At 46.5% G+C, this 20,605-nt stretch overlaps 39 non-coding genes and 4 pseudogenes across 39 annotated transcripts; all 43 read right to left on the bottom strand.

The window, feature by feature from the left end:
• Positions 1-81: 81 nt before the first annotated feature.
• LOC124853473 lies at positions 82-193 on the bottom strand. Its single transcript, XR_007033815.1, has one exon. It is a non-coding gene; the product is annotated as a U5 spliceosomal RNA (small nuclear RNA).
• A 499-nt stretch (positions 194-692) lies between these two features.
• LOC124852688 lies at positions 693-879 on the bottom strand. The gene has a single exon (XR_007033110.1). It is a non-coding gene; the product is annotated as a U2 spliceosomal RNA (small nuclear RNA).
• Positions 880-1,057: 178 nt separating this feature from the next.
• On the bottom strand, positions 1,058-1,169 carry LOC124853799. The gene has a single exon (XR_007034138.1). It is a non-coding gene; the product is annotated as a U5 spliceosomal RNA (small nuclear RNA).
• Positions 1,170-1,665: 496 nt separating this feature from the next.
• Positions 1,666-1,854, bottom strand: LOC124852772. The gene has a single exon (XR_007033195.1). It is a non-coding gene; the product is annotated as a U2 spliceosomal RNA (small nuclear RNA).
• Positions 1,855-2,028: 174 nt separating this feature from the next.
• Positions 2,029-2,141, bottom strand: LOC124853524. Its single transcript, XR_007033866.1, has one exon. It is a non-coding gene; the product is annotated as a U5 spliceosomal RNA (small nuclear RNA).
• Positions 2,142-2,639: 498 nt separating this feature from the next.
• Positions 2,640-2,827, bottom strand: LOC124852962. Its single transcript, XR_007033378.1, has one exon. It is a non-coding gene; the product is annotated as a U2 spliceosomal RNA (small nuclear RNA).
• A 168-nt stretch (positions 2,828-2,995) lies between these two features.
• LOC124853840 lies at positions 2,996-3,104 on the bottom strand. Its single transcript, XR_007034175.1, has one exon. It is a non-coding gene; the product is annotated as a U5 spliceosomal RNA (small nuclear RNA).
• A 497-nt stretch (positions 3,105-3,601) lies between these two features.
• Positions 3,602-3,793, bottom strand: LOC124854373. The gene has a single exon (XR_007034617.1). It is a non-coding gene; the product is annotated as a U2 spliceosomal RNA (small nuclear RNA).
• Positions 3,794-3,968: 175 nt separating this feature from the next.
• LOC124853646 lies at positions 3,969-4,079 on the bottom strand. The gene has a single exon (XR_007033986.1). It is a non-coding gene; the product is annotated as a U5 spliceosomal RNA (small nuclear RNA).
• A 496-nt stretch (positions 4,080-4,575) lies between these two features.
• On the bottom strand, positions 4,576-4,763 carry LOC124854339. The gene has a single exon (XR_007034583.1). It is a non-coding gene; the product is annotated as a U2 spliceosomal RNA (small nuclear RNA).
• Positions 4,764-4,941: 178 nt separating this feature from the next.
• Positions 4,942-5,052, bottom strand: LOC124853665. Its single transcript, XR_007034005.1, has one exon. It is a non-coding gene; the product is annotated as a U5 spliceosomal RNA (small nuclear RNA).
• Positions 5,053-5,545: 493 nt separating this feature from the next.
• Positions 5,546-5,736, bottom strand: LOC124854305. The gene has a single exon (XR_007034549.1). It is a non-coding gene; the product is annotated as a U2 spliceosomal RNA (small nuclear RNA).
• Positions 5,737-5,912: 176 nt separating this feature from the next.
• Positions 5,913-6,021, bottom strand: LOC124853756. The gene has a single exon (XR_007034095.1). It is a non-coding gene; the product is annotated as a U5 spliceosomal RNA (small nuclear RNA).
• A 497-nt stretch (positions 6,022-6,518) lies between these two features.
• Positions 6,519-6,710, bottom strand: LOC124852990. The gene has a single exon (XR_007033403.1). It is a non-coding gene; the product is annotated as a U2 spliceosomal RNA (small nuclear RNA).
• A 178-nt stretch (positions 6,711-6,888) lies between these two features.
• On the bottom strand, positions 6,889-6,998 carry LOC124853946. The gene has a single exon (XR_007034261.1). It is a non-coding gene; the product is annotated as a U5 spliceosomal RNA (small nuclear RNA).
• Positions 6,999-7,496: 498 nt separating this feature from the next.
• Positions 7,497-7,684, bottom strand: LOC124852763. Its single transcript, XR_007033186.1, has one exon. It is a non-coding gene; the product is annotated as a U2 spliceosomal RNA (small nuclear RNA).
• A 176-nt stretch (positions 7,685-7,860) lies between these two features.
• On the bottom strand, positions 7,861-7,970 carry LOC124853670. The gene has a single exon (XR_007034010.1). It is a non-coding gene; the product is annotated as a U5 spliceosomal RNA (small nuclear RNA).
• A 493-nt stretch (positions 7,971-8,463) lies between these two features.
• Positions 8,464-8,650, bottom strand: LOC124852861. Its single transcript, XR_007033282.1, has one exon. It is a non-coding gene; the product is annotated as a U2 spliceosomal RNA (small nuclear RNA).
• A 174-nt stretch (positions 8,651-8,824) lies between these two features.
• Positions 8,825-8,933, bottom strand: LOC124853893. The gene has a single exon (XR_007034219.1). It is a non-coding gene; the product is annotated as a U5 spliceosomal RNA (small nuclear RNA).
• Positions 8,934-9,432: 499 nt separating this feature from the next.
• On the bottom strand, positions 9,433-9,620 carry LOC124854340. The gene has a single exon (XR_007034584.1). It is a non-coding gene; the product is annotated as a U2 spliceosomal RNA (small nuclear RNA).
• Positions 9,621-9,802: 182 nt separating this feature from the next.
• LOC124854053 lies at positions 9,803-9,908 on the bottom strand (annotated as a pseudogene).
• Positions 9,909-10,405: 497 nt separating this feature from the next.
• LOC124852907 lies at positions 10,406-10,591 on the bottom strand. The gene has a single exon (XR_007033324.1). It is a non-coding gene; the product is annotated as a U2 spliceosomal RNA (small nuclear RNA).
• A 178-nt stretch (positions 10,592-10,769) lies between these two features.
• On the bottom strand, positions 10,770-10,881 carry LOC124853465. The gene has a single exon (XR_007033808.1). It is a non-coding gene; the product is annotated as a U5 spliceosomal RNA (small nuclear RNA).
• Positions 10,882-11,376: 495 nt separating this feature from the next.
• Positions 11,377-11,562, bottom strand: LOC124852736. Its single transcript, XR_007033158.1, has one exon. It is a non-coding gene; the product is annotated as a U2 spliceosomal RNA (small nuclear RNA).
• Positions 11,563-11,741: 179 nt separating this feature from the next.
• Positions 11,742-11,853, bottom strand: LOC124853416. Its single transcript, XR_007033759.1, has one exon. It is a non-coding gene; the product is annotated as a U5 spliceosomal RNA (small nuclear RNA).
• A 494-nt stretch (positions 11,854-12,347) lies between these two features.
• On the bottom strand, positions 12,348-12,537 carry LOC124854086. Its single transcript, XR_007034333.1, has one exon. It is a non-coding gene; the product is annotated as a U2 spliceosomal RNA (small nuclear RNA).
• A 179-nt stretch (positions 12,538-12,716) lies between these two features.
• LOC124853757 lies at positions 12,717-12,825 on the bottom strand. The gene has a single exon (XR_007034096.1). It is a non-coding gene; the product is annotated as a U5 spliceosomal RNA (small nuclear RNA).
• A 499-nt stretch (positions 12,826-13,324) lies between these two features.
• On the bottom strand, positions 13,325-13,509 carry LOC124852856. Its single transcript, XR_007033277.1, has one exon. It is a non-coding gene; the product is annotated as a U2 spliceosomal RNA (small nuclear RNA).
• Positions 13,510-13,683: 174 nt separating this feature from the next.
• Positions 13,684-13,792, bottom strand: LOC124853758. Its single transcript, XR_007034097.1, has one exon. It is a non-coding gene; the product is annotated as a U5 spliceosomal RNA (small nuclear RNA).
• Positions 13,793-14,290: 498 nt separating this feature from the next.
• On the bottom strand, positions 14,291-14,480 carry LOC124852766. The gene has a single exon (XR_007033188.1). It is a non-coding gene; the product is annotated as a U2 spliceosomal RNA (small nuclear RNA).
• Positions 14,481-14,656: 176 nt separating this feature from the next.
• On the bottom strand, positions 14,657-14,764 carry LOC124854008 (annotated as a pseudogene).
• Positions 14,765-15,263: 499 nt separating this feature from the next.
• Positions 15,264-15,453, bottom strand: LOC124852673. Its single transcript, XR_007033096.1, has one exon. It is a non-coding gene; the product is annotated as a U2 spliceosomal RNA (small nuclear RNA).
• A 178-nt stretch (positions 15,454-15,631) lies between these two features.
• Positions 15,632-15,742, bottom strand: LOC124853557. Its single transcript, XR_007033899.1, has one exon. It is a non-coding gene; the product is annotated as a U5 spliceosomal RNA (small nuclear RNA).
• A 498-nt stretch (positions 15,743-16,240) lies between these two features.
• On the bottom strand, positions 16,241-16,432 carry LOC124852999. The gene has a single exon (XR_007033412.1). It is a non-coding gene; the product is annotated as a U2 spliceosomal RNA (small nuclear RNA).
• Positions 16,433-16,609: 177 nt separating this feature from the next.
• On the bottom strand, positions 16,610-16,714 carry LOC124854069 (annotated as a pseudogene).
• A 491-nt stretch (positions 16,715-17,205) lies between these two features.
• Positions 17,206-17,393, bottom strand: LOC124852716. Its single transcript, XR_007033139.1, has one exon. It is a non-coding gene; the product is annotated as a U2 spliceosomal RNA (small nuclear RNA).
• Positions 17,394-17,570: 177 nt separating this feature from the next.
• LOC124853701 lies at positions 17,571-17,680 on the bottom strand. The gene has a single exon (XR_007034040.1). It is a non-coding gene; the product is annotated as a U5 spliceosomal RNA (small nuclear RNA).
• Positions 17,681-18,170: 490 nt separating this feature from the next.
• Positions 18,171-18,360, bottom strand: LOC124852683. The gene has a single exon (XR_007033106.1). It is a non-coding gene; the product is annotated as a U2 spliceosomal RNA (small nuclear RNA).
• Positions 18,361-18,533: 173 nt separating this feature from the next.
• Positions 18,534-18,642, bottom strand: LOC124853945. Its single transcript, XR_007034260.1, has one exon. It is a non-coding gene; the product is annotated as a U5 spliceosomal RNA (small nuclear RNA).
• A 497-nt stretch (positions 18,643-19,139) lies between these two features.
• Positions 19,140-19,328, bottom strand: LOC124853004. Its single transcript, XR_007033417.1, has one exon. It is a non-coding gene; the product is annotated as a U2 spliceosomal RNA (small nuclear RNA).
• Positions 19,329-19,501: 173 nt separating this feature from the next.
• LOC124853335 lies at positions 19,502-19,613 on the bottom strand. Its single transcript, XR_007033678.1, has one exon. It is a non-coding gene; the product is annotated as a U5 spliceosomal RNA (small nuclear RNA).
• Positions 19,614-20,111: 498 nt separating this feature from the next.
• Positions 20,112-20,298, bottom strand: LOC124852675. The gene has a single exon (XR_007033098.1). It is a non-coding gene; the product is annotated as a U2 spliceosomal RNA (small nuclear RNA).
• A 174-nt stretch (positions 20,299-20,472) lies between these two features.
• LOC124853965 lies at positions 20,473-20,579 on the bottom strand (annotated as a pseudogene).
• Between the last annotated feature and the right edge of the window lie 26 nt (positions 20,580-20,605).

The following is a 20,605-nucleotide window of genomic DNA, read 5'->3' on the forward strand; positions in this document are numbered from 1 at the left end:
TCACCTCCGCCCAAGCTCTCCTTTGTGGCGCTTGATTTCTGACCTAGACAGCTCTTTGACTTTTCACAATTTCATAAGGCTCAGCCATACAGCAAAGCCTGCCAAAAATATATTCAACTCATGTTTGTTCCTCTCCACGGAAGTCTTTAGTAAAGGCGAAAGACTTGTGCGTTATGAAGAGAAACCAAAGTCAGCATGGCCCTCTGTTGGAGAGCAGCAGAGGAGCCTCTCGGTCTGAGTCACCACCTTCACGGTAGGCCTCTCTTTGCTTTCCATGTCAGATCCCAGTATGCAACATTCCCAACCCGCCCCATCTGCCAACCAAAAATTTTCACGTCTTTATTACCTCCTGCCCTGACTACTGTGATTGGCTTTTAAGTGCCTGCCTAAACAATACATCCCTGAACCACTTACATTCGCTCCAAAATGCTGACTCTGGTTTCTCACCAAGTCTCCCAGAAGGTCTTGAGTGAAAGCAAGTTTCCATTCTTGACAAACGCTTCTAACTCAATTTGGAATCCAGTTCAAGCTCATTGTGACCCCGTGCATGGTCACGTCACTAAGCAGTGAGCCATCAGGCGGTTTCACACACTTGTGTGTGCCAGGCCGTTACCTCAGTTTCATTGAGCCAGTGTAAATTCACTTTTGATACGCGACAATTGTTTGAGTGTTTGGTTTTCTACAAGGTAAGAACAGAGTGCACCGTTCCCAGCGGCACTGCAATGCTAGGTCGATGCGTGGAGAGAAAGGAGCAAGCTCCAAATTTCTGCCCCTCATGCCAAAAATCTGCTAATATGTAGTCCTCATATAGAGGACATATCAGATATTAAACTGATAAGAACAGATACTACACTTGATCTTAGCCAAAGGCCGAGCGATAAGCCCCAAGTGTTGGATGTCACGCCAAGCTCTTGGCACAAATCTCACTTGTTGTGGTACCCCGTTCGTAGGTGTGCATAACAATGGCTGCTGCTTATCACCTCCGCCCAAGCTCTCCTTTGTGGCGCTTGATTTCTGACCTAGACAGCTCTTTGACTTTTCACAATTTCATAAGGCTCAGCCATACAACAAAGCCTGCCAAAAATATATTCAACTCATGTTTGTTCCTCTCCACGAAGTCTTTAGTAAAGGCTGAAAGACTTGTGCGTTATGAAGAGAAACCAGAGTCAGCATGGCCCTCTGTTGGAGAGCAGCAGAGGAGCCTCTCGGTCAGATCACCACCTTCACGGTAGGCCTCTCTTTGCTTTCCATGTCAGATCCCAGTATGCAACATTCCCAACCCGCCCCCATCTGCCAACCAAAATTATACCGTCTTTATTACCTCCTGCCCTGACTACTGTGATTGGCTTTTAAGCCTGCCTAAGCAATACATCCCTGAACCACTTACATTCGCTCCAAAATGCTGACTCTGGTTTCTCACCAAGTCTCCCAGAAGGTCTTGAGTGAAAGCAAGTTTCCATTCTTGACAAACGCTTCTAACTCAATTTGGAATCCAGTTCAAGCTCATTGTGACCCGTGCATGGTCCGTCACTAAACAGTGAGCCATCAGAGCGGTTTCACACACTTGTGTGTGCCAGGCCGTTACCTCAGTTTCATTGAGCCAGTGTAGAATTCACTTTTGATACGCGACAATTGTTTGAGTGTTTGGTTTTCTACAAGGTAAGAACAGAGTGCACCGTTCCCAGCGGCACTGCAATGCTAGGTCGATGCGTGGAGAGAAAGGGCAAGCTCCAAATTTCTGCCCCTCATGCCAAAAATCTGCTTAATATGTAGTCCTCATATAGAGGACATATCAGATATTAAACTGATAAGAACAGATACTACACTTGATCTTAGCCAAAGGCCGGGCGATAAGCCCCAAGTGTTGGATGTCACGCCAAGCTCTTGGCACAAATCTCACTTGTTGTGGTACCCCGTTCGTAGGTGTGCATAACAATGGCTGCTGCTTATCACCTCCGCCCAAGCTCTCCTTTGTGGCGCTTGATTTCCTGACCTAGACAGCTCTTTGACTTTTCACAATTTCATAAGGCTCAGCCATACAGCAAAGCCTGCAAAAATATATTCAACTCATGTTTGTTCCTCTCCACGGAAGTCTTTAGTAAAAGGCGAAAGACTTGTGCGTTATGAAGAAACCAGAGTCAGCATGGCCCTCTGTTGGAGAGCAGCAGAGGAGCCTCTCGGTCTGATCACCACCTTCACGGTAGGCCTCTCTTTGCTTTCCACATGTCAGATCCCAGTATGCAACATTCCCAACCCGCCCCATCTGCCAACCAAAATTATACACGTCTTTATTACCTCCTGCCCTGACTACTGTGATTGGCTTTTAAGCCTGCCTAAGCAATACATCCCTGAACCACTTACATTCGCTCCAAAATGCTGACTCTGGTTTCTCACCAAGTCTCCCAGAAGGTCTTGAGTGAAAGCAAGTTTCCATTCTTGACAAACGCTTCTAACTCAATTTGGAATCCAGTTCAAGCTCATTGTGACCCGTGCATGGTCACGTCACTAAGCAGTGAGCCATCAGAGCGGTTTCACACACTTGTGTGCCTGAGCCGTTACCTCAGTTTCATTGAGCCAGTGTAGAATTCACTTTTGATACGCAACAATTGTTTGAGTGTTTGGTTTTCTACAAGGTAAGAACAGAGTGCACCGTTCCCAGCAGCACTGCAATGCTAGGTCGATGCGTGGAGAGAAAGGAGCAAGCTCAAATTTCTGCCCCTCATGCCAAAAATCTGCTTAATATGTAGTCCTCATATAGAGGACATATCAGATATTAAACTGATAAGAACAGATCTACTACTTGATCTTGGCCAAAGGCCGGCGATAAGCCCAAGTGTTGGATGTCACGCCAAGCTCTTGGCACAAATCTCACTTGTTGTGGTACCCGTTCGTAGGTGTGCATAACAATGGCTGCTGCTTATCACCTCCGCCCAAGCTCTCCTTTGTGGCGCTTGATTTCTGACCTAGACAGCTCTTTGACTTTTCACAATTTCATAAGGCTCAGCCATAAAGCCTGCCAAAATATATTCAACTCATGTTTGTTCCTCTCCACGGAAGTCTTTAGTAAAGGCGAAAGACTTGCGTTATGAAGAGAAACCAAGTCAGCATGGCCCTCTGTTGGAGAGCAGCAGAGGAGCCTCTCGGTCTGATCACCACCTTCACGGTAGGCCTCTCTTTGCTTTCCGCATGTCAGATCCCAGTATGCAACATTCCCAACCCGCCCCATCTGCCAACCAAAATTATACACGTCTTTTACCTCCTGCCCTGACTACTGTGATTGGCTTTTAAGCCTGCCTAAGCAATACATCCTGAACCACTTACATTCGCTCCAAAATGCTGACTCTGGTTTCTCACCAAGTCTCCCAGAAGGTCTTGAGTGAAAGCAAGTTTCCATTCTTGACAAACGCTTCTAACTCAATTTGGAATCCAGTTCAAGCTCATTGTGACCCCGTGCATGGTCACGTCACTAAGCAGTGAGCCATCAGAGCGGTTTCACACACTTGTGTGTGCCAGGCCGTTACCTCAGTTTCATTGAGCCAGTGTAGAATTCACTTTTGATACGCGACAATTGTTTGAGTGTTTGGTTTTCTACAAGGTAAGAACAGAGTGCACCGTTCCCAGCGGCACTGCAATGCTAGGTCGATGCGTGGAGAGAAAGGAGCAAGCTCATTATTTCTGCCCCTCATGCCAAAAATCTGCTTAATATGTAGTCCTCATATAGAGGACATATCAGATATTAAACTGATAAGAACAGATACTACACTTGATCTTAGCCAAAAGGCGAGAGCGATAAGCCCCAAGTGTTGGATGTCCGCCAAGCTCTTGGCACAAATCTCACTTGTTGTGGTACCCCGTTCGTAGGTGTGCATAACAATGGCTGCTGCTTATCACCTCCGCCCAAGCTCTCCTTTGTGGCGCTTGATTTCTGACCTAGACAGCTCTTTGACTTTTCACAATTTCATAAGGCTCAGCCATACAGCAAAGCCTGCCAAAAATATATTCAACTCATGTTTGTTCCTCTCCACGAAGTCTTTAGTAAAGGCGAAAGACTTGTGCGTTATGAAGAGAAACCAGAGTCAGCATGGCCCTCTGTTGGAGAGCAGCAGAGGAGCCTCTCGGTCTGATCACCACCTTCACGGTAGGCCTCTCTTTGCTTTCCGCATGTCAGATCCCAGTATGCAACATTCCCACCCGCCCCCATCTGCCAACCAAATTATACACGTCTTTATTACCTCCTGCCTGACTACTGTGATTGGCTTTTAAGCCTGCCTAAGCAATACATCCCTGAACCACTTACATTCGCTCCAAAATGCTGACTCTGGTTTCTCACCAAGTCTCCCAGAAGGTCTTGAGTGAAAGCAAGTTTCCATTCTTGACAAACCTTCTAACTCAATTTGGAATCCAGTTCAAGCTCATTGTGACCCGTGCATGGTCACGTCACTAAACAGTGAGCCATCAGAGCGGTTTCACACACTTGTGTGTGCCAGGCCGTTACCTCACTTTCATTGAGCCAGTGTAGAATTCACTTTTGATACGCGACAATTGTTTGAGTGTTTGGTTTTCTACAAGGTAAGAACAGAGTGCACCGTTCCCAGCGGCACTGCAATGCTAGGTCGATGCGTGGAGAGAAAGGAGCAAGCTCCAAATTTCTGCCCCTCATGCCAAAAATCTGCTTAATATGTAGTCCTCATATAGAGGACATATCAGATATTAAACTGATAAGAACAGATACTACACTTGATCTTAGCCAAAGGCCGAGCGATAAGCCCCAAGTGTTGGATGTCACGCCAAGCTCTTGGCACAAATCTCACTTGTTGTGGTACCCGTTCGTAGGTGTGCATAACAATGGCTGCTGCTTATCACCTCAGCCCAAGCTCTCCTTTGTGGCGCTTGATTTCCTGACCTAGACAGCTCTTTGACTTTTCACAATTTCATAAGGCTCAGCCATACAGCAAAGCCTGCCAAAAATATATTCAACTCATGTTTGTTCCTCTCCACGGAAGTCTTTAGTAAAGGCGAAAGACTTGTGTTTATGAAGAGAAACCAGAGTCAGCATGGCCCTCTGTTGGAGAGCAGCAGAGGAGCCTCTCGGTCTTATCACCACCTTCACGGTAGGCCTCTCTTTGCTTTCCATGTCAGATCCCAGTATGCAACATTCCCAACCCGCCCCATCTGCCAACCAAAATTATACACGTCTTTATTACCTCCTGCCCTGACTACTGTGATTGGCTTTTAAGCCTGCCTAAGCAATACATCCCTGAACCACTTACATTGCTCCAAAATGCTGACTCTGGTTTCTCACCAAGTCTCCCAGAAGGTCTTGAGTGAAAGCAAGTTTCCATTCTTGACAAACGCTTCTAACTCAATTTGGAATCCAGTTCAAGCTCATTGTGACCCCGTGCATGGTCACGTCACTAAGCAGTGAGCCATCAGGCGGTTTCACACACGTGTGTGCCAGGCCGTTACCTCAGTTTCATTGAGCCAGTGTAGAATTCACTTTTGATACGCGACAATTGTTTGAGTGTTTGTTTTCTACAAGGTAAGAACAGAGTGCACCGTTCCCAGCGGCACTGCAATGCTAGGTCGATGCGTGGAGAGAAAGGAGCAAGCTCAAATTTCTGCCCCTCATGCCAAAAATCTGCTTAATATGTAGTCCTCATATAGAGGACATATCAGATATTAAACTGATAAGAACAGATACTACACTTGATCTTAGCCAAAAGGCCGAGGCGATAAGCCCCAAGTGTTGGATGTCACGCCAAGCTCTTGGCACAAATCTCACTTGTTGTGGTACCCCGTTCGTAGGTGTGCATAACAATGGCTGCTGCTTATCACCTCCGCCCAAGCTCTCCTTTGTGGCGCTTGATTTCTGACCTAGACAGCTCTTTGACTTTTCACAATTTCATAAGGCTCAGCCATACAGCAAAGCCTGCCAAAATATATTCAACTCATGTTTGTTCCTCTCCACGGAAGTCTTTAGTAAAGGCGAAAGACTTGCGTTATGAAGAGAAACCAGAGTCAGCATGGCCCTCTGTTGGAGAGCAGCAGAGGAGCCTCTCGGTCACGATCACCACCTTCACGGTAGGCCTCTCTTTGCTTTCGCATGTCAGATCCCAGTATGCAACATTCCCAACCCGCCCCATCTGCCAAGCAAAATTATACTCGTCTTTATTACCTCCTGCCCTGACTACTGTGATTGGCTTTTGCTTTTAAGCCTGTACATCCCTGAACCACTTACATTCGCTCCAAAATGCTGACTCTGGTTTCTCACCAAGTCTCCCAGAAGGTCTTGAGTGAAAGCAAGTTTCCATTCTTGACAAACGCTTCTAACTCAATTTGGAATCCAGTTCAAGCTCATTGTGACCCCGTGCATGGTCACGTCACTAAGCAGTGAGCCATCAGAGCGGTTTCACACACTTGTGTGTGCCAGGCCGTTACCTCAGTTTCATTGAGCCAGTGTAGAATTCACTTTTGATACGCGACAATTGTTTGAGTGTTTGGTTTTCTACAAGGTAAGAACAGAGTGCACCGTTCCCAGCGGCACTGCAATGCTAGGTCGATGCGTGGAGAGAAAGGAGCAAGCTCCAAATTTCTGCCCCTCATGCCAAAAATCTGCTTAATATGTAGTCCTCATATAGAGGACATATCAGATATTAAACTGATAAGAACAGATACTACACTTGATCTTAGCCAAAAGGCCGAGAAGCGATAAGCCCCAAGTGTTGGATGTCCACGCCAAGCTCTTGGCACAAATCTCACTTGTTGTGGTACCCCGTTCGTAGGTGTGCATAACAATGGCTGCTGCTTATCACCTCCGCCCAAGCTCTCCTTTGTGGCGCTTGATTTCCTGACCTAGACAGCTCTTTGACTTTTCACAATTTCAAGGCTCAGCCATACAGCAAGCCTGCCAAAAATATATTCAACTCATGTTTGTTCCTCTCCACGGAGTCTTTAGTAAAGAAGCGAAAGACTTGCGTTATGAAGAGAAACCAGAGTCAGCATGGCCCTCTGTTGGAGAGCAGCAGAGGAGCCTCTCGGTCTGATCACCACCTTCACGGTAGGCCTCTCTTTGCTTTCCGCATGTCAGATCCCAGTATGCAACATTCCCAACCCGCCCCATCTGCCAGCAAAATTATATACGTCTTTATTACCTCCTGCCCTGACTACTGTGATTGGCTTTTAAGCCTGCCTAAGCAATACATCCTGAACCACTTACATTCGCTCCAAAATGCTGACTCTGGTTTCTCACCAAGTCTCCCAGAGGTCTTGAGTGAAAGCAAGTTTCCATTCTTGACAAACGCTTCTAACTCAATTTGGAATCCAGTTCAAGCTCATTTGTGACCCGTGCATGGTCACGTCACTTTAAGCAGTGAGCCATCAGAGCGGTTTCACACACTTGTGTGTGCCAGGCCGTTACCTCAGTTTCATTGAGCCAGTGTAGAATTCACTTTTGATACGCGACAATTGTTTGAGTGTTTGGTTTTCTACGAGTAAGAACAGAGTGCACCGTTCCCAGCGGCACTGCAATGCTAGGTCGATGCGTGGAGAGAAAGGAGCAAGCTCAAATTTCTGCCCTCATGCCAAAAATCTGCTTAATATGTAGTCCTCATATAGAGGACATATCAGATATTAAACTGATAAGAACAGATACTACTTGATCTTAGCCAAAAGGCCGAGGCGATAAGCCCCAAGTGTTGGATGTCACGCCAAGCTCTTGGCACAAATCTCACTTGTTGTGGTACCCCGTTCGTAGGTGTGCATAACAATGGCTGCTGCTTATCACCTCCGCCCAAGCTCTCCTTTGTGGCGCTTGATTTCTGACCTAGACAGCTCTTTGACTTTTCACAATTTCATAAGGCTCAGCCATACAGCAAAGCCTGCCAAAATATATTCAACTCATGTTTGTTCCTCTCCCGGAAGTCTTTAGTAAAGGCGAAAGACTTGTGCGTTATGAAGAGAAACCAGAGTCAGCATGGCCCTCTGTTGGAGGCAGCAGAGGACCTCTCGGTCACATCACCACCTTCACGGTAGGCCTCTCTTTGCTTTCCGCATGTCAGATCCCAGTATGCAACATTCCCAACCCCCCCCATCTGCCAGCAAAATTATACACGTCTTTATTACCTCCTGCCCTGACTACTGTGATTGGCTTTTAAGCCTGCCTAAGCAATACATCCCTGAACCACTTACATTCGCTCCAAAATGCTGACTCTGGTTTCTCACCAAGTCTCCCAGAAGGTCTTGAGTGAAAGCAAGTTTCCATTCTTGACAAACGCCTTTCTAACTCAATTTGGAATCCAGTTCAAGCTCATTGTGACCCGTGCATGGTCACGTCACTAAGCAGTGAGCCATCAGAGCGGTTTCACACACTTGTGTGTGCCAGGCCGTTACCTCAGTTTCATTGAGCCAGTGTAGAATTCACTTTTGATACGCGACAATTGTTTGAGTGTTTGGTTTTCTACAAGAGCAGAGTGCACACGTTCCCAGCGGCACTGCAATGCTAGGTCGATGCGTGGAGAAAAGAGCAAGCTCAAATTTCTGCCCCTCATGCCAAAATCTGCTTAATATGTAGTCCTCATATAGAGGACATATCAGATATTAAACTGATAAGAACAGATACTACATTGATCTTAGCCAAAGGCCGAGAAGCGATAAGCCCCAAGTGTTGGATGTCACGCCAAGCTCTTGGCACAAATCTCACTTGTTGTGGTACCCGTTCGTAGGTGTGCCAATGGCAGCTGCTGTATCACCTCCGCCCAAGCTCTCCTTTGTGGCGCTTGATTTCTGACCTAGACAGCTCTTTGACTTTTCACAATTTCATAAGGCTCAGCCATACAGCAAAGCCTGCCAAAATATATTCAACTCATGTTTGTTCCTCTCACGGAAGTCTTTAGTAAAGGCGAAAGACTTGTCGTTATGAAGAGAAACCAGAGTCAGCATGGCCCTCTGTTGGAGAGCAGCAGAGGAGCCTCTCGGTCTGATCACCACCTTCACGGTAGGCCTCTCTTTGCTTTCCGCATGTCAGATCCCAGTATGCAACATTCCCAACCCGCCCCCATCTGCCAACCAAAATTATACCGTCTTTATTACCTCCTGCCTGACTACTGTGATTGGCTTTTAAGCCTGCCTAAGCAATACATCCCTGAACCACTTACATTCGCTCCAAAATGCTGACTCTGGTTTCTCACCAAGTCTCCCAGAAGGTCTTGAGTGAAAGCAAGTTTCCATTCTTGACAAACGCTTCTAACTCAATTTGGAATCCAGTTCAAGCTCATTGTGACCCGTGCATGGTCACGTCACTAAGCAGTGAGCCATCAGAGCGGTTTCACACACTTGTGTGTGCCAGGCCATTACCTCCAGTTTCATTGAGCCAGTGTAGAATTCACTTTTGATACGCGACAATTGTTTGAGTGTTTGGTTTTCTACAAGGTAAGAACAGAGTGCACCGTTCCCAGCGGCACTGCAATGCTAGGTCGATGCGTGGAGAGAAAGGAGCAAGCTCCAAATTTCTGCCCCTCATGCCAAAAATCTGCTTAATATGTAGTCCTCATATAGAGGACATATCAGATATTAAACTGATAAGAACAGATACTACACTTGATCTTAGCCAAAGGCCGAGCGATAAGCCCCAAGTGTTGGATGTCACGCCAAGCTCTTGGCACAAATCTCACTTGTTGTGGTACCCGTTCGTAGGTGTGCATAACAATGGCTGCTGCTTATCACCTCCGCCCAAGCTCTCCTTTGGCCCAAGCGCTTGATTTCTGACCTAGACAGCTCTTTGACTTTTCACAATTTCATAAGGCTCAGCCATACAGCAAATACCTCCAAAATATATTCAACTCATGTTTGTTCCTCTCCACGAAGTCTTTAGTAAAGGCGAAAGACTTGTCGTTATGAAGAAACCAGAGTCAGCATGGCCCTCTGTTGGAGAGCAGCAGAGGAGCCTCTCGGTCTCATCACCACCTTCACGGTAGGCCTCTCTTTGCTTTCATGTCAGATCCCAGTATGCAACATTCCCAACCCGCCCCCATCTGCCAACCAAAATTATACACGTCTTTATTACCTCCTGCCCTGACTACTGTGATTGGCTTTTAAGCCTGCCTAAGCAATACATCCCTGAACCACTTACATTCGCTCCAAAATGCTGACTCTGGTTTCTCACCAAGTCTCCCAGAAGGTCTTGAGTGAAAGCAAGTTTCCATTCTTGACAAACGCTTCTAACTCAATTTGGAATCCAGTTCAAGCTCATTGTGACCCGTGCATGGTCACGTCACTAAGCAGTGAGCCATCAGAGCGGTTTCACACACTTGTGTGTGCCAGGCCGTTACCTCAGTTTCATTGAGCCAGTGTAAAATTCACTTTTGATACGCGACAATTGTTTGAGTGTTTGGTTTTCTACAAGGTAAGAACAGAGTGCACCGTTCCCAGCGGCACTGCAATGCTAGGTCGATGCGTGGAGAAAGGACAAGCTCCAATTTCTGCCCCTCATGCCAAAAATCTGCTTAATATGTAGTCCTCATATAGAGGACATATCAGATATTAAACTGATAAGAACAGATACTACACTGATCTTAGCCAAAGGCCGAGGCGATAAGCCCCAAGTGTTGGATGTCACGCGCCAAACTCTTGGCACAAATCTCACTTGTTGTGGTACCCGTTCGTAGGTGTGCATAACAATGGCTGCTGCTTATCACCTCCGCCCAAGCTCTCCTTTGTGGCGCTTGATTTCCTGACCTAGACAGCTCTTTGACTTTTCACAATTTCATAAGGCTCAGCCATACAGCAAAGCCTGCCAAAAATATATTCAACTCATGTTTGTTTCTCCTCACGGAAGTCTTTAGTAAAGGCGAAAGACTTGTGCGTTATGAAGAGAAACCAGAGTCAGCATGGCCCTCTGTTGGAGAGCAGCAGAGCCTCTCGGTCTGATCACCACCTTCACGGTAGGCCTCTCTTTGCTTTCCATGTCAGATCCCAGTATGCAACATTCCCAACCCGCCCCCATCTGCCAACCAAAATTATACACGTCTTTATTACCTCCTGCCCTGACTACTGTGATTGGCTTTTAAGCCTGCCTAAGCAATACATCCCTGAACCACTTACATTCGCTCCAAAATGCTGACTCTGGTTTCTCACCAAGTCTCCCAGAAGGTCTTGAGTGAAAGCAAGTTTCCATTCTTGACAAAGCTTCTAACTCAATTTGGAATCCAGTTCAAGCTCATTGTGACCCCGTGCATGGTCACGTCACTAAGCAGTGAGCCATCAGAGCGGTTTCACACACTTGTGTGTGCCAGGCCGTTACCTCAGTTTCATTGAGCCAGTGTAGAATTCACTTTTGATACGCGACAATTGTTTGAGTGTTTGGTTTTCTACAAGGTAAGAACAGAGTGCACCGTTCCCAGCGGCACTGCAATGCTAGGTCGATGCGTGGAGAGAAAGACAAGCTCAAATTTCTGCCCCTCATGCCAAAAATCTGTAATATGTAGTCCTCATATAGAGGACATATCAGATATTAAACTGATAAGAACAGATACTACACTTGATCTTAGCCAAAGGCCGAGAGGCGATAAGCCCCAAGTGTTGGATGTCCACGCCAAGCTCTTGGCACAAATCTCACTTGTTGTGGTACCCCGTTCGTAGGTGTGCATAACAATGGCTGCTGCTTATCACCTCCGCCCAAGCTCTCCTTTGTGGCGCTTGATTTCTGACCTAGACAGCTCTTTGACTTTTCACAATTTCATAAGGCTCAGCCATACAGCAAAGCCTGCCAAAAATATATTCAACTCATGTTTGTTCCTCTCCACGGAAGTCTTTAGTAAAGGCGAAAGACTTGTGCGTTATGAAGAGAAACCAGAGTCAGCATGGCCCTCTGTTGGAGGCAGCAGAGGAGCCTCTCGGTCTGATCACCACCTTCACGGTGAGCCTCTCTTTGCTTTCCATGTCAGATCCCAGTATGCAACATTCCCAACCCGCCCCCATCTGCCAACCAAAATTATACACGTCTTTATTACCTCCTGCCCTGACTACTGTGATTGGCTTTTAAGCCTGCCTAAGCAATACATCCCTGAACCACTTACATTCGCTCCAAAATGCTGACTCTGGTTTCTCACCAAGTCTCCCAGAAGGTCTTGAGTGAAAGCAAGTTTCCATTCTTGACAAACGCTTCTAACTCAATTTGGAATCCAGTTCAAGCTCATTGTGACCCGTGCATGGTCACGTCACTAAGCAGTGAGCCATCAGAGCGGTTTCACACACTTGTGTGCCAGGCCGTTACCTCAGTTTCATTGAGCCAGTGTAGAATTCACTTTTGATACGCGACAATTGTTTGAGTGTTTGGTTTTCTACAAGGTAAGAACAGGTGCACCGTTCCCAGCGGCACTGCAATGCTAGGTCGATGCGTGGAGAGAAGGAGCAAGCTCCAAATTTCTGCCCCTCATGCCAAAAATCTGCTTAATATGTAGTCCTCATATAGAGGACATATCAGATATTAAACTGATAAGAACAGATACTACACTTGATCTTAGCCAAAGGCCGAGAAGCGATAAGCCCCAAGTGTTGGATGTCCACGCCAAGCTCTTGGCACAAATCTCACTTGTTGTGGTACCCGTTCGTAGGTGTGCATAACAATGGCTGCTGCTTATCACCTCCGCCCAAGCTCTCCTTTGTGGCGCTTGATTTTCTGACCTAGACAGCTCTTTGACTTTTCACAATTTCATAAGGCTCAGCCATACAGCAAAGCCTGCCAAAATATATTCAACTCATGTTTGTTCCTCTCCACGGAAGTCTTTAGTAAAGGCGAAAGACTTGCGTTATGAAGAGAAACCAGAGTCAGCATGGCCCTCTGTTGGAGAGCAGCAGAGGAGCCTCTCGGTCTGATCACCACCTTCACGGTAGGCCTCTCTTTGCTTTCCGCATGTCAGATCCCAGTATGCAACATTCCCAACCCGCCCCCATCTGCCAACCAAAATTATACACGTCTTTATTACCTCCTGCCCTGACTACTGTGATTGGCTTTTAAGCCTGCCTAAGCAATACATCCTGAACCACTTACATTCGCTCCAAAATGCTGACTCTGGTTTCTCACCAAGTCTCCCAGAAGGTCTTGAGTGAAAGCAAGTTTCCATTCTTGACAAACGCTTCTAACTCAATTTGGAATCCAGTTCAAGCTCATTGTGACCCCGTGCATGATCACGTCACTAAGCAGTGAGCCATCAGCGGTTTCACACACTTGTGTGTGCCAGGCCGTTCACCTCACTTTCATTGAGCCAGTGTAGAATTCACTTTTGATACGCGACAATTGTTTGAGTGTTTGGTTTTCTACAAGGTAAGAACAGAGTGCACCGTTCCCAGGGCACTGCAATGCTAGATCGATGCGTGGAAAAAGAACAGCTCAAATTTCTGCCCCTCATGCCAAAAATCTGCTTAATATGTAGTCCTCATATAGAGGACATATCAGATATTAAACTGATAAGAACAGATACTACACTTGATCTTGGCCAAAGGCCGAGAAGCGATAAGCCCCAAGTGTTGGATGTCCACAAGCTCTTGGCACAAATCTCACTTGTTGTGGTACCCGTTCGTAGGTGTGCATAACAATGGCTGCTGCTTTCACCTCCTTCCAAGCTCTCCTTTGTGGCGCTTGATTTCTGACCTAGACAGCTCTTTGACTTTTCACAATTTCATAAGGCTCAGCCATACAGCAAAGCCTGCCAAAATATATTCAACTCATGTTTGTTCCTCTCCACGGAAGTCTTTAGTAAAGGCGAAAGACTTGCGTTATGAAGAGAAACCAGAGTCAGCATGGCCCTCTGTTGGAGAGCAGCAGAGGAGCCTCTCGGTCTGATCACCACCTTCACGGTAGGCCTCTCTTTGCTTTCCGCGTGTCAGATCCCAGTATGCAACATTCCCAACCCGCCCATCTGCCAACCAAATTATACACGTCTTTATTACCTCCTGCCCTGACTACTGTGATTGGCTTTTAAGCCTGCTAAACAATACATCCCTGAACCACTTACATTCGCTCCAAAATGCTGACTCTGGTTTCTCACCAAGTCTCCCAGAAGGTCTTGAGTGAAAGCAAGTTTCCATTCTTGACAAGCGCTTCTAACTCAATTTGGAATCCAGTTCAAGCTCATTGTGACCCCGTGCATGGTCACGTCACTAAGCAGTGAGCCATCAGAGCGGTTTCACACACTTGTGTGTGCCAGGCCGATTACCTCAGTTTCATTGAGCCAGTGTAGAATTCACTTTTGATCTGCGACAATTGTTTGAGTGTTTGGTTTTCTACAAGGTAAGAACAGAGTGCACCGTTCCCAGTGGCACTGCAATGCTAGGTCGATGCGTGGAGAGAAAGGGAAGCTCCAAATTTCTGCCCCTCATGCCAAAAATCTGCTTAATATGTAGTCCTCATATAGAGGACATATCAGATATTAAACTGATAAGAACAGATACTACACTTGATCTTAGCCAAAAGGCCGAGGCGATAAGCCCCAAGTGTTGGATGTCCACGCCAAGCTCTTGGCACAAATCTCACTTGTTGTGGTACCCGTTCGTAGGTGTGCATAACAATGGCTGCTGCTTATCACCTCCTCCCAAAGCTCTCCTTTGTGGCGCTTGATTTCCTACCTGAAAGCTCTTTGACTTTTCACAATTTCATAAGGCTCAGCCATACAGCAAAGCCTGCCAAAAATATATTCAACTCATGTTTGTTCCTCTCACGGAAGTCTTTAGTAAAGGCGAAAGACATTGCGTTATGAAGAAACCAGAGTCAGCATGGCCCTCTGTTGGAGAGCAGCAGAGGAGCCTCTCGGTCTGATCACCACCTTCACGGTAGGCCTCTCTTTGCTTTCCATGTCAGATCCCAGTATGCAACATTCCCAACCCGCCCCCATCTGCCAACCAAAATTATACACGTCTTTATTACCTCCTGCCCTGACTACTGTGATTGGCTTTTAAGCCTGCCTAAGCAATACATCCCTGAACCACTTACATTCGCTCCAAAATGCTGACTCTGGTTTCTCACGAAGTCTCCCAGAAGGTCTTGAGTGAAAGCAAGTTTCCATTCTTGACAAGCGCTTCTAACTCAATTTGGAATCCAGTTCAAGCTCATTGTGACCCCTTGCCTGGTCACGTCACTAAGCAGTGAGCCATCAGAGCGGTTTCACACACTTGTGTGTGCCAGGCCGTTACCTCAGTTTCATTGAGCCAGTGTAGAATTCACTTTTGATATGCGACAATTGTTTGAGTGTTTGGTTTTCTACAAGGTAAGAACAGAGTGCACCGTTCCCAGCGGCACTGCAATGCTAGGGTCGATGCGTGGAGAGAAAGGAGCAAGCTCCAAATTTCTGCCCCTCATGCCAAAAATCTGCTTAATATGTAGTCCTCATATAGAGGACATATCAGATATTAAACTGATAAGAACAGATACTACACTTGATCTTAGCCAAAGGCCGGAGCGATAAGCCCCAAGTGTTGGATGTCCACGCCAAGCTCTTGGCACAAATCTCACTTGTTGTGGTACCCGTTCGTAGGTGTGCATAACAATGGCTGCTGCTTATCACCTCCGCCCAAGCTCTCCTTTGTGGCGCTTGATTTCTGACCTAGACAGCTCTTTGACTTTTCACAATTTCATAAGGCTCAGCCATACAGCAAAGCCTGCCAAAAATATATTCAACTCATGTTTGTTCCTCTCCACGGAAGTCTTTAGTAAAAGCGAAAGACTTGTGCGTTATGAAGAGAAACCAAGTCAGCATGGCCCTCTGTTGGAGGGCAGCAGAGGAGCCTCTCGGTCTGATCACCACCTTCACGGTAGGCCTCTCTTTGCTTTCACATGTCAGATCCCAGTATGCAACATTCCCAACCCGCCCCCATCTGCCAACCAAAATTATACACGTCTTTATTACCTCCTGCCCTGACTACTGTGATTGGCTTTTAAGCCTGCCTAAGCAATACATCCCTGAACCACTTACATTCGCTCCAAAATGCTGACTCTGGTTTCTCACCAAGTCTCCCAGAAGGTCTTGAGTGAAAGCAAGTTTCCATTCTTGACAAACGCTTCTAACTCAATTTGGAATCCAGTTCAGCTCATTGTGACCCGTGCATGGTCACGTCACTAAGCAGTGAGCCATCAGAGCGGTTTCACACACTTGTGTGTGCCAGGCCGTTACCTCACTTTCATTGAGCCAGTGTAGAATTCACTTTTGATACGCGACAATTGTTTGAGTGTTTGGTTTTCTACAAGGTAAGAACAGAGTGCACCGTTCCCAGCGGCACTGCAATGCTAGGTCGATGCGTGGAGAGAAAGGAGCAAGCTCCAAATTTCTGCCCCTCATGCCAAAAATCTGCTTAATATGTAGTCCTCATATAGAGGACATATCAGATATTAAACTGATAAGAACAGATACTACACTTGATCTTAGCCAAAAGGCCGAGAAGCGATAAGCCCCAAGTGTTGGATGTCCACGCCAAGCTCTTGGCACAAATCTCACTTGTTGTGGTACCCCGTTCGTAGGTGTGCATAACAATGGCTGCTGCTTATCACCTCCGTAAGCTCTCCTTTGTGGCGCTTGATTTCTGACCTAGACAGCTCTTTGACTTTTCACAATTTCATAAGGCTCAGCCATACAGCAAAGCCTGCCAAAAATATATTCAACTCATGTTTGTTCCTCTCCCCAGTCTTTAGTAAAGGCGAAAGACTTGCGTTATGAAGAAACCAGAGTCAGCATGGCCCTCTGTTGGAGAGCAGCAGAGGAGCCTCTCGGTCTGAGTCACCACCTTCACGGTAGGCCTCTCTTTGCTTTCATGTCAGATCCCAGTATGCAACATTCCCAACCGCCCCCATCTGCCAACCAAAATTAACACGTCTTTATTACCTCCTGCCTGACTACTGTGATTGGCTTTTAACCTGCCTAAGCAATACATCCCTGAACCACTTACATTCGCTCCAAAATGCTGACTCTGGTTTCTCACCAAGTCTCCCAGAAGGTCTTGAGTGAAAGCAAGTTTCCATTCTTGACAAACGCTTCTAACTCAATTTGGAATCAGTTCAAGCTCATTGTGACCCGTGCATGGTCACGTCACTAAGCAGTGAGCCATCAGAGCGGTTTCACACACTTGTGTGCCAGGCCGTTACCTCAGTTTCATTGAGCCAGTGTAGAATTCACTTTTGATACGCGACAATTGTTTGAGTGTTTGGTTTTCTACAAGGTAAGAACAGAGTGCACCGTTCCCAGCGGCACTGCAATGCTAGGTCGATGCGTGGAAAGGAGCAAGCTCAAACTTACTGCCCCTCATGCCAAAAATCTGCTTAATATGTAGTCCTCATATAGAGGACATATCAGATATTAAACTGATAAGAACAGATACTACACTTGATCTTTAGCCAAAGGCCGAGAAGCGATAAGCCCCAAGTGTTGGATGTCACGCCAAGCTCTTGGCACAAATCTCACTTGTTGTGGTACCCGTTCGTAGGTGTGCATAACAATGGCTGCTGCTTATCACCTCCGCCCAAGCTCTCCTTTGTGGCGCTTGATTTCTGACCTAGACAGCTCTTTGACTTTTCACAATTTCATAAGGCTCAGCCATACAGCAAAGCCTGCCAAAAATATATTCAACTCATGTTTGTTCCTCTCCACGGAAGTCTTTAGTAAAGGCGAAAGACTTGTGCGTTATGAAGAAACCAGAGTCAGCATGGCCCTCTGTTGGAGAGCAGCAGAGGAGCCTCTCGGTCTGATCACCACCTTCACGGTAGGCCTCTCTTTGCTTTCCATGTCAGATCCCAGTATGCAACATTCCCAACCCCCCCCATCTGCCAACCAAAATTATACGTCTTTATTACCTCCTGCCTGACTACTGTGATTGGCTTTTAAGCCTGCCTAAGCAATACATCCTGAACCACTTACATTCGCTCCAAAATGCTGACTCTGGTTTCTCACCAAGTCTCCCAGAAGGTCTTGAGTGAAAGCAAGTTTCCATTCTTGACAAACGCTTCTAACTCAATTTGGAATCCAGTTCAAGCTCATTGTGACCCGTGCATGGTCACGTCACTAAAGCAGTGAGCCATCAGAGCGGTTTCACACACTTGTGTGTGCCAGGCGGTTACCTCCTTTCATTGAGCCAGTGTAAATTCACTTTTGATACGCGACAATTGTTTGAGGTTTGGTTTTCTACAGGTAAGAACAGAGTGCACCGTTCCCAGCTGCACTGCAATGCTAGGTCGATGCGTGGAGAGAAAGGAGCAAGCTCCAATTTTCTGCCCCTCATGCCAAAAATCTGCTTAATATGTAGTCCTCATATAGAGGACATATCAGATATTAAACTGATAAGAACAGATACTACACACTTGATCTTAGCCAAAGGCCGAGCGATAAGCCCCAAGTGTTGGATGTCACGCCAAGCTCTTGGCACAAATCTCACTTGTTGTGGTACCCGTTCGTAGGTGTGCATAACAATGGCTGCTGCTTATCACCTCCGCCCAAGCTCTCCTTTGTGGCGCTTGATTTCCTGCCTAGACAGCTCTTTGACTTTTCACAATTTCATAAAGCAGTCATACAAAGCCTGCAAAAATATATTCAACTCATGTTTGTTCCTCTCACCAAAGTCTTTAGTAAAGGCGAAAGACTTGTGCGTTATGAAGAGAAACCAGAGTCAGCATGGCCCTCTGTTGGAGAGCAGCAGAGGAGCCTCTCGGTCTGATCACCACCTTCACGGTAGGCCTCTCTTTGCTTTCGCATGTCAGATCCCAGTATGCAACATTCCCAACCCGCCCCCATCTGCCAACCAAAATTATACACGTCTTTATACCTCCTGCCCTGACTACTGTGATTGGCTTTTAAGCCTGCCTAAGCAATACATCCCTGAACCACTTACATTCGCTCCAAAATGCTGACTCTGGTTTCTCACAAGTCTCCCAGAAGGTCTTGAGTGAAGCAAGTTTCCATTTCTTGACAAACGCTTCTAACTCAATTTGGAATCAGTTCAAGCTCATTGTGACCCGGTGCATGGTCACGTCACTAAGCAGTGAGCCATCAGAGCGGTTTCACACACTTGTGTGTGCCAGGCCGTTACCTCAGTTTCATTGAGCCAGTGTAGAATTCACTTTTGATATGCGACAATTGTTTGAGTGTTTGGTTTTCTACAAGGTAAGAACAGAGTGCACCGTTCCAGCGGCACTGCCCTGCAGTAAGTCGATGCGTGGAGAGAAAGGCAAGCTCCAATTTACTGCCCCTCATGCCAAAAATCTGCTTAATATGTAGTCCTCATATAGAGGACATATCAGATATTAAACTGATAAGAACAGATACTACATTGATCTTAGCCAAAGGCCGAGGCGATAAGCCCCAAGTGTTGGATGTCCGCCAAGCTCTTGGCACAAATCTCACTTGTTGTGGTACCCCGTTCGTAGGTGTGCATAACAATGGCTGCTGCTTATCACCTCCGCCCAAGCTCTCTGCCTGGCGTTTGTTTCTGACCTAGACAGCTCTTTGACTTTTCACAATTTCATAAGGCTCAGCCATCAGCAAAGCCTGCCAAAAATATATTCAACTCATGTTTGTTCCTCTCCACGGAAGTCTTTAGTAAAAGGCGAAAGACTTGTGCGTTATGAAGAGAACCAAGAGTCAGCATGGCCCTCTGTTGGAGAGCAGCAGAGGAGCCTCTCGGTCACATCACCACCTTCACGGTGGGCCTCTCTTTGCTTTCCATGTCAGATCCCAGTATGCAACATTTCCCCAACCCGCCCCCATCTGCCACACCCAAAATTATACACGTCTTTATTACCTCCTGCCCTGACTACTGTGATTGGCTTTTAAGCCTGCCTAAGCAATACATCCCTGAACCACTTACATTCGCTCCAAAATGCTGACTCTGGTTTCTCACCAAGTCTCCCAGAAGGTCTTGAGTGAAAGCAAGTTTCCATTCTTGACAAACGCTTCTAACTCAATTTGGAATCCAGTTCAAGCTCATTGTGACCCGTGCATGGTCACGTCACTAAGCAGTGAGCCATCAGAGCGGTTTCACACTTGTGTGCCAGGCCGTTACCTCAGTTTCATTGAGCCAGTGTAGAATTCACTTTTGATACGCGACAATTGTTTGAGTGTTTGGTTTTCTACAAGGTAAGAACAGAGTGCACCGTTCCCAGCAGCACTGCAATGCTAGGTCGATGCGTGGAGAGAAGGAGCAAGCTCCAATTTCTGCCTCATGCCAAAAATCTGCTTAATATGTAGTCCTCATATAGAGGACATATCAGATATTAAACTGATAAGAACAGATACTACACTTGATCTTAGCCAAAGGCCGAGGCGATAAGCCCCAAGTGTTGGATGTCACGTCAAGCTCTTGGCACAAATCTCACTTGTTGTGGTACCCCGTTCGTAGGTGTGCATAACAACAACTGCTGCTTATCACCTCCGCCCAAGCTCTCCTTTGTGGCGCTTGATTTCTGACCTAGACAGCTCTTTGACTTTTCACAATTTCATAAGGCTCAATCATACAAGCAAAGCCAAAAATATATTCAACTCATGTTTGTTCCTCTCCACGGAAGTCTTTAGTAAAGCAAAGACTTGTGCGTTATGAAGAAACCAGAGTCAGCATGGCCCTCTGTTGGAGAGCAGCA

Source organism: Hippoglossus stenolepis, chromosome 10 (genome assembly GCF_022539355.2).
Source record: "Hippoglossus stenolepis isolate QCI-W04-F060 chromosome 10, HSTE1.2, whole genome shotgun sequence".
NCBI lineage: Eukaryota > Metazoa > Chordata > Actinopteri > Pleuronectiformes > Pleuronectidae > Hippoglossus > Hippoglossus stenolepis.